The 12,486-nt window shown below is 37.5% G+C and overlaps 1 pseudogene; it reads left to right on the forward strand.

Moving 5' to 3' along the window:
• Positions 1–11,428: 11,428 nt before the first annotated feature.
• LOC149235313 (ferredoxin--nitrite reductase, chloroplastic-like) lies at positions 11,429–12,255 on the forward strand (annotated as a pseudogene).
• The last annotated feature ends 231 nt before the right edge of the window (positions 12,256–12,486 follow it).

Here is a 12,486-nt window from a genome sequence, read left to right on the forward strand (position 1 = left end):
AGGATATTACAGCGGATCTGCTATAGGTTGTCTCTTCATTTTGCTAGATAATAGAAAGGAAGGACTCGCTGTTTGGGGTGGACGTAGACCAAACTGTGTGAACCACGTATATTTGTGTCTCTCTTGTTTTATGCGTTTTCTGTGTTTATATCTCTGCAATATTTTATGTGTTCCATTGCTCCGTAATATATAATTTTCTAAAAATCTTGGCCCTCAATGTTACATATCTCTTCAAAGAGACTTTTGATGATTTATTACTGAAAATTGTAGGTTGAATATCATAGGACATGTTACCCCGCTTTATATCTGGGTTTTTAGAGGAAATTTGTAAATTTTCATTGTCATCTTAGCCTCTGGGATTATTTTCACATTGATAATTTTCCAACTGAGGTATATACATCTATATGTAACTCATGGATTTATCATTGGTTTGATGACACCTTTCCTTGGCTATCTAGGACCCTAGGTGTAGGAAGAGGTTGCTTTAGCTACCACATTTAGATTGATATCTATGATCCATGTGTATATGATATATTCAATGTTTATTATTTTTGTTGTGGTCACTTAAGCAGTCTATTCTAAATCTTAATGCTTTGGCTATAAGTTCTAAGTTGGATTGTCCCATGGTGTTTCATAATTTTACTCAAATAAGTGTGCTATCTTGATGGTTTGGGAATATACTTGGTGATTTGAATAGGTGCTACACATCAATATTATTGTACCCTTATTTCCCTCAGTCAAATTTTATCCCATGTATTTATATAGGATATTCATTCATTTTCCTCAGGTGACACCTTTATGATTAATCATTCATATATTTGTGGAAAATTATTTCCCCTTTTGTCATTTGTGATGAAATAAAAGAAAAAATTGAAAGCCAAAATCATTAAAGAAACACAAGTGTGATGTATCTAAGTTTAAACTCTAAGGTTGAAGTGGAAATTCATGTAAATGTTATATCTATGAGTTGTTCAAAACTAATGAAAGCCTCATTCCCTAAGTCCTAGATATAAGAAAAAGGTGAAGAAAGGAAAATACGGCCCAATGAATGGTAACCCATGATAATGAAACCCAAGATATCAAAATGACAACTGCAACTATTTCTAATTGTTTCCTTTGAGCACTAAATGAGTGGTGTGATGAAGGAGGTATCCTGAGTAGAAATCAACTAGCCTAAGATGAATTCCAAATTCTTGAAATATAATAGTGAGAGATTGTGGCCTTTGGGTAAAATCTTGGGCAATAAGCCACATTCTCTAGGTCAAAATAACATCCTTGAATCCCATTTATTTCTATTTCTACCAACATCAATCTAATAGAAAAATGGTAAAACATAGTGTTTATGATATAAAATAAGTTTGGGTTGGAGAGCCATGCTGAATGCATGGAGGCTTGAAATGCCAAATGGAACGCAAGTGGGAGATGTTTCATTTATCTTCAATGTTTATGTAATAAAATTTTGTTGTGAGGGATATAACACAAAGTAAAGGAGAGAGGATTGGAGTAGGGTTGAACAAAAAATGAAGCACATAGGCATTGAGAAGAACACCTTGGAGTGAGGAGATTCCTTTTCATTGACAATAATTATGTTTACAAAGCTCATCAAATTCATGGATGAGGGTCGCATTCTAAGTGTCATGGGGGAGGGAAAGTAATTAGCACCCTTGGGTGGCTCTAATGCAGAGGGTTAGACATAATCCACATTAGGTGTGAGTGTGGATCAACAAAATATCACTAATTTACTATTCCATTGATTATTCTCCAAAGATGGGCTAAGCGTCTTGTAGCCTTGAGGGTTAGTTTCAGTAGCCATGAGTAGGATGTGAGATCTCTCTCCCCATTTTGGTGAGGTCAGAGGTTCAATTCTCTTGGTCTTCTAGGGGCAAGATCCTTGGAACTTGGGCAGTGATGGTGTTAAATTATGGTATGTTCTATGCTTAGAGCAATTTACTTATTTTCTTTAATCTTATCCACAGATTAGCAATCACATGTGCATAGAGTAAAGTGCAGATAGAACATTAAATGATCAACAAAAAACAAGCCAAGACAAGAGACACAAGATGTGGCAGCTAGCCAGGGACAAACCCCAATATGGGGAAACCCTTTTGATCAAATCTTATTTTATCTTCAACAGTTCAGCAAAGAGAAATAGTACAAAATCTGATTTCTGAAATTTTATATCAGCAGTAGCAAACCCTAGATTAGCAAAGTCAAAATTAGTCAAATGAGTGGAAATTGACCTCCAATATGCTTGGTCAATTTCCAGTCAACATGCCCTTGAACAACCTGAAGAAGCAGCCCTAGAACAGCCCCAAAAATTCAGTCAAAGTGCAGATTTCTGAAGTTGACTGCAACGCTAAACTAGGGCAGTCAATACCGGTCAAACCAGAGGTCAGATCACCTCGATTTTTGTGCCAAAAATTGCGGCTTTCCTAGGAGAGGCAACCACACCCAATCCGCACTTCTTGGAAGGTCAACGTTGGTCAACGCTAGTCAAAGATGACTTTTTGTCCGGTTTCTGCGTCCTCTTTGCCCTAGGAGATCTTCCTTTCAGCCACATGTATGAGAAAGAGAGAGAGACTCTTTCTGCACAGGAGAGAGAGAGATGTGTGTGATGATGAAGTGCCCAAATGAGGAGAGTGCTCCTTGTATTTATATGCAAAACGTTGAGGTTAAATAGACATGACTGTTGGGCCTCTGAGCCTACATAAGTTGTTGGCCGACTTTGACAATTTTTCCATAATCAAAATAAATTCGTATCTCCATAAATACTTATCGGAATCAGATGATATTTAGATCAATCCTACACCTCTCGATTAGACGAATATAGGAAAAATATTAGTAGTCAGAAATAAGGTGATCCACATGGAGTTTGGCCCTAGTTCCCAATTTTAACACTCCCTCTCAACTAGGGAGAACTCCATCAGCAATCCGTCTGATTGTCGCTACTATTCATCCATCAAATGCACTGCCCTATATAGCTTGTCCCTTGCTCTACTATGTTCTACTTTTCTCTACTTTGCTTTGCTCTGCTCAGCTCTCGCTCTAATTATGAAGAAGAAGAAATGACCGAGGATGTATCATATCATCCTCTACTAACCCAAAGTCAGTCTCAGAGTCTGTACCACTCTTACTGATCCGAGATCAGTAACATTGATCCCAAATAAATGGAGGTCATCCTAGCATAGGGAGTACAGTAGATATAGCGATGCAACCATTGATAGTACTACTATGATCCCTATCCTCATTTCCCTACTCATTGATCAGATGAGAGGTACTTCCCATGAGTCCCAGACTGCATGGGTAGGATGCCTCGACAGGAGAACGAATCATCCTGTTCACAAGAGAACTAATCATCTTGTCAGTGGATGCCACAGAGAACAAATCATCCAGGCCCACAAGAGAACAAATCATCATGTTCCATAGTTGCCATGGAGAATGAATCATCTTAGCCCACAGGAGAATGAATCATCCTGTCCACAATCATCATGAAGAAAGAAACATCTTGGCCCATAGGAGAACGAATCATCCTGTCCACAGTTGCCATGGGGTATCACAAGGAAAAAGTTGAACCTCTTTACCCTATACATAGTGCACCACCAGGGGATGGTGAGTCGCCCCGTGGTCACATGTCACTCCAGGAAGTACCCCATGCCCTCGTGGAGCTCCCAGAGCTCAATACATCATACTTTACCCTCATAAGAGGGTCTCTAAACGACACCAAGTCGTTCTCAGAAAGTTATGAATTTGACCTTTCCCAGGGGCTTTGTCAAAATGTCAGTGATCTGTTCATCTATACCGATATGTTGGAGCCTTATAGCTCCCCGCTGCACCATATCTGGAATATAGTGGTACCTAATATTGATATGCTTTGAGTGATCATGGAATACGGGATTCTCTGATAAACGAATCCCGCTTTGGTTGTCACACAAGATCATGGTGGTATTAATGTAAATCCAAAGAGCTTACTGAAGAGCTTTCGCAACCAAGCTGCCTTACATGAGGCCATACTGATAGTAATGTACTCTGCCTCGGTGGTGCTCAAAGCTATCGACTTCTGCTTCCTGCTCATCCAAGATATTGAGGTAGATCCCAAAGATAAATAGCACCCGAAGGTGCTCTTACGGTCCACCACACTGCCTGCCCAATCAACATAAGTATATCCAAGTAGTCTCACATCTTTGGCAGTGTTTCTTAACCCATGAGTAATTGTAACATGAAGATATCTCAGCAGATTCTTGGCACCAATCCAATGTGTGTAGTGAGGTTCAACCATATGTTGACTCAATGTGTTGACTGCAAAGAATATATCCGGACGGGATTTCACGAAGAACATCAATGCTCCGATGAGTTGACGATACTCGGTAGCATTTCGTAACACGGGTCCAGCAGCACTACCGCTTAACTTCTTGAAGTCAAGTTCCATTGGGATAGTTACGGGCTTGCACTCCACCATACCAAATCTTTCCAATATCTTCACCACATACTTTCCTTGAGATAGGAAAGTCTCCCTTGACTTCTGCCAGACTTCCAGTCCTAGGAAGTAGTGCATAAGTCCTAGGTCTTTCATCTCGAACTTAGAAGCCAGCTCCCTCTTACATTGTGAATGAGAAGGTCTACACCTGTTAGAAAGAGGTCATCACATACAACACTAGTATGAGAGGTTTGTCGTCTTCAACCTTAAAGTAAAGGTTAGGGTCGGCTTCGCTCTTAGTGAATCCCAACTTTATCAAGTAGTTATCGATCCTTTCATACCATGCATGTGGTGCTTGCTTCAACCCATAAAGTGACTTCTTCAACCTACACACATGAGATTTTTTATCATAAATCTCAAATCCTTCAGGTTGTTCCACGTAGACCTCCTCTTTGATCGAACCATGTAAGAATGTAGTCTTAACATCCATCTGATGTAGGTTCCATCCTTGCGAAGCAGTAAGGGATATGATTGAGTGAATGGTGGTGTATCGGGCAACAGGTGCAAATATCTCGTCATAATCTATACCTTCCTTCTGAGAGAAGCCACGAGTGACAAACCAAGCCCTATATTTTTCTGCACTTTTATCTTGTAAAGCCATTTTGAGGTGACAAAAACTTTGTCTAGAGGTCGGGGGACCACATCCCAAACATCGTTTTTCATGCTGGACTCATATTCCTCGGTCATAGCGTCCTTCCATACTTGATGCTTGACGGCATCTGTGAATGATGAAGGTTCATTTTGGATGATCGTGCTCATGATGGTCAAGTGTCCCTGATACCTGTTCAGCTTCTTACTTTCACGGAAGGATCCTCAGGGTGCAATGTGTCCTTCAGCATCATCAAGTGTCCCCCTAAGCCATGAAGGCCTCTTCCTAGAAGAGGAAGGCTCGGGCAAAAGGGGATCAATAGGATCCATAGGTTCTTCCACATCAGGCATCGTCTCTTCTTCCTTTTCCTTTGGTTCCCTGGTTTCAGCTTCTTTAGATCCTCTTTGAGTAGGAAGATTGTCTACTTTTCTAAGAGCCATATCTTCATCAAAGGTGACATCATGGCTAATTTCGACTTCCCTTTAACCAGCCACATAGATTTTGTAGCCCTTAGTATTTTCGTTATAGCCCACGAAGATTCCTTTCTTTCTAGATGCACCCAATTTATTTCTTTTCTCCTTCGGTACATGAAAATATACAGGGCTTCAAAAAATTCTAAAATGAGATACGTCAAGTTTCTTATCAGTGAAAATTTTTTGGGAGTCTTGGAACCCAATGCTTGATGATGGCATCAATTTTGATACATATACGACATTGTTTCCAGCTTCGGCCCATAGAAAATTCGGAAGTCTTTGATCATGGAGCATAGCACAAACAACTTCCACAATTGTGTGATTCTTCCTTTCTACCACACCATTTTGCTCAAGAGTATATGGTGTAGTAGTCTCACTCTTAATGCCACCCTCTTTATAAAATTCATGAAGCTCATTGGATTCATATTTAGTCCCATTATCAGTTCTTAAGATCTTGATCTTCTTCTTAGTTTGATTTTTGATCAAGGCTTTGAAGTGTCGAAACCAAGAGAACACTTCATCCTTCTTTTTCAAGAAGTATATCCAAGACTTGTGAGAATAATCATCTGTAAAAGTGAGATAATATGGATATCCTTCCAAGGAGTTCACAGGCATCATACCTGATATGTTTGAGTGAACCAATTGCAATATATCAAAGGTCTTGCTTTGGCTTAAGGGGAATGGTCCCCTTTTGAGCTTTCCTTCGGCACATCCTAGACATACACCTTCTTGCTCTACTCGGAATTCGGGCATCCCTGTCACCATCTTTCTTACATTGGGTAGAGATTTATAATGAAGGTGAGCAAACCTCCGATGCCATAGTTCGAACTAAAGAGTTGTGTCACAAGACATGACACCTAACAGACTTCCTCCGACCTAATGTAATGAACCAACTCAAAACCCAAGAGTGAATGCATCTTTAATATTCTTTTTCCATACATGTACCTTATCATCGCTGAAGGTCACCTTGTGGCCTTTGTCTTCCATTGTCAAAATAGACACCAGGTTCTTTTTTAGATCAGGTACACATAACACATCTTATAGATGAATTGTATTTCCCCGATTCAATTTAAGAGTGACATTTCCAACGCCTTTCACGGGATATTTTGTATTATCTCCAAGAACAATTTCTAGGTTGGTTTCCTTCTCTATCAAATCATAGAGAAATTATTTGTAACTAGTGAAGTGCCTTGAGGCACCACTATCAATAAGCCAATTTCACACCAAGTCCAGGGGAGCAGTGGTAGATAGAGCAGCTGGTAGATAATATTCATCTTGCTTATTGTTAACGGTGTTAGAGTCATACCTAGAATTTCTTGCCTTCTTGAATGGTTGTCCTCTTCCTTGATTTTCGACACTTCTTTTACCTCTTACTTTTGTCTTATCATTCCTTTGATTGCCTTGAGAGGGATTTTGATCATTGTCCCGACGAGATTCCCTTTTATCAGGGCACTCCCTTGAATAGTGACTTATTTTATTGAAATTATAACATCATCCTTTTCTTGCACCCTTTGGTCTAGCCTTTCCTTAGAATTTAGCCCCGGAATTGTTTCTTCTTTTAATATGAGAAGAAAAGGCAGGATGACCCTTAAGTATGGACATTTATTGTTCTTCCATCCTTGTTTCTTCTTGAATGCATCTGGCCATTAATTCCTTGAATCCAGGAATTACGGTATTGTTGAGAAGAGTAGTCCTAAATACATACCATTCAGGAATTACTTCCCCAATAGATAGGAGATTGTTCTTGATCTCGGTGATCCTTAAGAAGTATGCTTGCATACTCTCATATTTGCGCTTCTTAATTTCCTTCAAATTATTTCTAAGAAACAATACTTGATTTGCATCATTAACTTTAAATAAACTCACCAGTCTATCGTAGATTTCCTTGGAGGTGCGCTTGTTGATAGAGTCCCGGATCATCTTCCTTGCTTTGACTTCTCCCTTGGTCCATTTGTTCCTAGCAGCAGGGGATGCATTTGATGGAGGCTCAATGATTCTACCTCTCACATGGTCCAACACTTCCTGTTCTTCTAATGTTAGATCGAGAGACATCTTCCATCTGTGGTAGTCAGACTTCTCATGGAGTTTGTCTTCAGCAGGGAAGTGTGTTGAGGACCGCATGGTTTGTTTTAGATAGCCTTGCCAACCTTCTCTTCGGTGATTTCTCTTGCTCTTGCTTGGGCTTTGTCTTCACCTCAACTCTGATACCATGTTAAATTATGGTATGTTCTATGCTTAGAGCAGTTTACTTATTTTCTTTAATATTATCCATAGATTAGCAATCACATGTGCATAAATTAAAGTGCAAATAGAACATTAAACGATCAACAAAAAACAAGCCAAGACAAGAGACACAAGATGTGGCGGCTAGCCAGGGACAAACCCCAATATGTGGAAACCTTTTTGATCAAATCTTCTTTTATCTTCAATAGTTCAGTAGAGAGAAATAGTACAAAATCTGATTTCTGAAATTTTATATCAGCAGTAGCAAACCCTAGATCAATAAGGTCAAACTTAGTCAAATGAGTGGAAATTGACCTCCAATATGCTTGGTCAATTTCCAGTCAACTTGCTCTTGAACAGACTAAAGAAGCAACCCTAGAACAGCCCCAAAAATTCAGTCAATGTGCAAATTTCTGAAGTTGATTGCAACCCTAAACTAGGGCAGTCAATATTGGTCAAACCAGAGGTCAAATCACCTCGATTTTTGTGCCAAAAATTGCAGCCTGCCTAGGAGAGGCAACCACACCCAATCCACACTTCTTGGAAGGTCAACGCTGGTCAGCATTGGTCAAAGATGACTTTCTGTCTTGTTTCTGCGTCCTCTTTTCCCTAGGACGTCTTCCTTTCAGCCACATGTGTGAGAAAGAGAGAGAGACTCTTTCTGCACAGGAGAGAGAGAGATGTGTGTGATGATGAAGTGCCCAAATGAGGAGAATTCTCCTTGTATTTATATGCAAAACGTTGAGGTTGAATAGACATGACTGTTGGGCTTCTGAGCCTACATAAGTTGCTAGCCGACTTTGACAATTTTTCCATAATCAAAATAAATTCATATCTCCATAAATACTTATTGGAATCGGATGATATTTAGATCAATACTACACCTCTCGATTAGAGGAATCTAGGAAAAATATCATTAGTGTCAAATAAGGCGATCCACATGGACTTTGGCCCTAGTTGCCAATTTTAACAGATGGTCTACCAAAGTTACCATCCATCAATGGTGGTGAAATCTATGGAATTTTCTCATGCATATATCTATCTATCTCTCTGTCTATCTATCTATCTATACATACATACATACATACATACATACATACATACATACATACATACATACATACATATATATATATATATATATATATATATATATATATATATATATATATGTAACAAGGTCACACATAAGTTGGGTGCTCTCCTTGTGGTTTCACCCCATTCACACAGGGCTCGACCTACTTTGTTGGAAGACTATTGTTGAAGGAAAAACATAGGAACTTGCTGAAGAAGAAGCAAAGCTCCTTGTCATTGGAGGGTCATATTTTGATCACATGAAGGATAGTCAATGCTTGTGGGAGTATTTGGAATTAGGATGTAATGTTATAGGTCTCATTTGTATGAGAGCTGAATGATTTCTTACTCAGAGAAGAGATGCATGCAATAGTGTAGGCATGACAAAAACACGGCTAAATAACTTAATTGTGAAAAATTTAAGATATAATGTAATACACATCCTTTATAAACGAAATAAATAAATAATTATTAATTTCAATATAAATATATTATTATTCTAATTTGATTTTAATTAAATCCTTAAATTAATCCACATATATTATTAATTACATCAGACACATTTTAAAATGAGATAAATTATTGTATATAACTAGGCATATAGAAGCATTTTATCCCTCCAAAAATAACCTTCGAACAAACAATGATATGTCTCAACAACCAATTTCTATAGCTCTACAATCATAGTTTGTGAAGATTTGATGCACACATGCTACATCCATGGTTTTGTGTCTATAACCTACTAAGCTGATTTTACCATCAATTCCAATCAACACAAATTCCTATATAGACTTCATCCTCAATTACAATTGTATATACTAATTGGATACTAATTTCTAATTTTGTTTTGATGAATCAAGTCGATATGCATCAACGTTGAACTCAATTTTAAATGAGTGATGTGTTGGACATAGGCTTCACCATTGGTTCCATATAAACGATGAACTAGGTAGAATCTACATCATTAATTTAGATGAATAGCTCGCTATACATAGAAAAGTTCCCCCAAACTCGGCCTCACACATAATTCCTTTTCCCTATTCAATAAAGCACAATACTTTAATGTTGCACTTCCATTTGGATGCGATTCGACCCAATTTTTCTTACAATTGACAGGTTGAATGGATAATATGTATTATGCAATTAACACCATACGTTGGCACATTAACGCAAAGACATTGAACTCATAAAACTAGGAATAAAATATACCAATTTCATTAATCCAAACTTTGTACAAACTAATAATTAATATATGGCTGAATTACATGTAAATTTTTGGGCATCCTTATGCTTATTACAAATTCAGAGAATATCCTTAAATCTGAAGAATAGGAAAGATGGGTCAATTATTTGATCTCTTGACAGTCAAATTTCAAGATATTTCTAGAACCTGGAATCAACATAAATTCAGCACAATTATTTTGATGTTACTGTACTCAGGTCACCTCTACCTCACCTTCAAAAACACTTGTCACCCGCAACAAAGTCATAAGAAATTATCATATCTGATGTAGCAAAACATGTTCATAGTGAAACAACGATCTAAAAACTGATCATAGTTTGAAAGAACAAATTATAGGATATCCAAGGTGAATTTTATCTACAGATAACTGACACACAATCATGTAGTAGATCCACCTGCGTCAAGAGCTATGAGGCTTAAAATAGAAAAAGGTCGAGCTTTCGATTCGTGTCAAATTCCAGTGTTGCATCTCAGATTCGCAGCCAAATTTGACGGCCTCAATTCTGATGATAGTAATGACATGGCCAAAGAGTTAGAGCAACCATGCTATTGTACTAGAATAAATCAATCACATATTTTCTAGATCAAATAAATTGTCCAAGGACCAAGAACAATTAATCAATCATCGATATGAAATGAGAATCACAGATTTGATCTCCTCAATCTGAATTCTCACCCTTGAATTATGTTTAAAATGATAGATCTGGGCCACACGACTCATAATGCAGAGACATTCGTACAAAAATTGGGTTTTGGAAATTTGGTTTGGTCATAGAAGGAACATACTACCGTATAAGGTATGGATCATTAGATTCAACAAGGGTGTTGATTGATATCCAAATGTCAAGCATTACTCAGCACCATTATTCACAGAGTACATGTCTGTAATATTTTTCCTTTCAAAGGAAAGTTTTGTCTTGGATTTCTTTTGTGGTCACTAGATCCCTTTGTTAGAATTAATGACTTTGAAACAAATAATTCCTTAAATATGCACAAGTTTGTTTCAAAATGCCTGGATCAAACCCAACCCTTTTTTAATAATAAATGAGAACTTTGGTATCAATCTATAGATCAATCCAAGTACCATTTTCTTGGACACTAGACTCTTCTATTTTCTCTTTTAATAATTGCCATGGAGCATTTCCATGATGTAATTCAAGATTCTAGAAAACTATCATGTTGTATGCTATACGCCATCTGTTTTGTCATTTTAATTATTGTGATAGCATGGGATATAAAGGCAAGAGTTTAGGACAACATATTATTTCTGTAACATTTTTATTTTTTGAAATAGGACTTTCCAAAGAAACTAATTTTTGATGGATTTTCCAAAGCAGCTAATTTACAGCAAAATGTCTTTCAAATTCAAAGCTCAACTTATTAAGGTAATTATTATGTTTAGTAACTGCAATTTCAAAATTCCACTTAATGTAATTGTTTTTGGAAATTTTGGAAAATGTCTTGCACTTCAACCATAGATATATGGTTGAAGTGTCTAATGAAATAATTGGAGTGTATTCATTCATGGAGATGATTACTGTGTGCAGATTAAGTTAGAAAGGGAGCCCATGAAATTGTTCATGGAGAATGAGATTAAAGAATTGCAAAGAATCCCTTGGCTGAAATTGAGAGTGAGAAGGTTAATAAGGACAATATAGATGTACATCTGAAGTGGTTGGATCTTTTTCACCGAAGAAAGCATCAGTGTAGGTGCCCTAATTCAATTCCTCTAGGCTATGCCTTCACCTGAATTTTTGAGTTTTTTTGTTATTTAATCACTGTGAGCCGAACAATTTTTTATTCTTTGTTGGTTTTTGAAGATGGGAGATTCATGATGACGCTTAAGATTCCAAATGGAGTGACTACCAGTCTCCAAACTCAATTTTTGGCAAGCATGATTGAAAAATATGGAGCAGAGGGATGCGCAAATATAACGACTCGGCATAATTGGCAGATTCGTGGAGTTATGCTGGATGACGTACCTACCATATTGAAAGGGATTAAGGAGGTTGGACTGTCAAGCTTTCAGAGTGGAATGGACAACGTTAGAAATCTTGTGGGAAATTATTTAGCAGGGATTGATGCTGATGAAATCATTGACACAAGGCCATATACAAAGGTTCTCACTGACTACATTGTCAACAATGGAAAGGGGAATCCATCAATAACCAACCTGTGAGTGCTAAAGTAGATTCTACTGGTACCATTCATTTTGGATGTTGAATTAAATTGTGTAATGGTCAACTTCTTTTCATTTTGTTTTGGGAAATAAACATATATTTTCTAGAGAAATAGGTATATTTTGTTTTGAGTTCAGGAGAATGTTACATAGGGATCTCTTTTTTTGAAACTTTTGTTGGTGAGTCTCCAAATTTTCATATGTGCATGAAGGAAAAAGTATAAGATCAGG

This window comes from Pinus tabuliformis, chromosome 8, assembly GCF_031772625.1.
Source record: "Pinus tabuliformis cultivar Carrire ecotype Pingquan chromosome 8, CPIR1, whole genome shotgun sequence".
NCBI lineage: Eukaryota > Viridiplantae > Streptophyta > Pinopsida > Pinales > Pinaceae > Pinus > Pinus tabuliformis.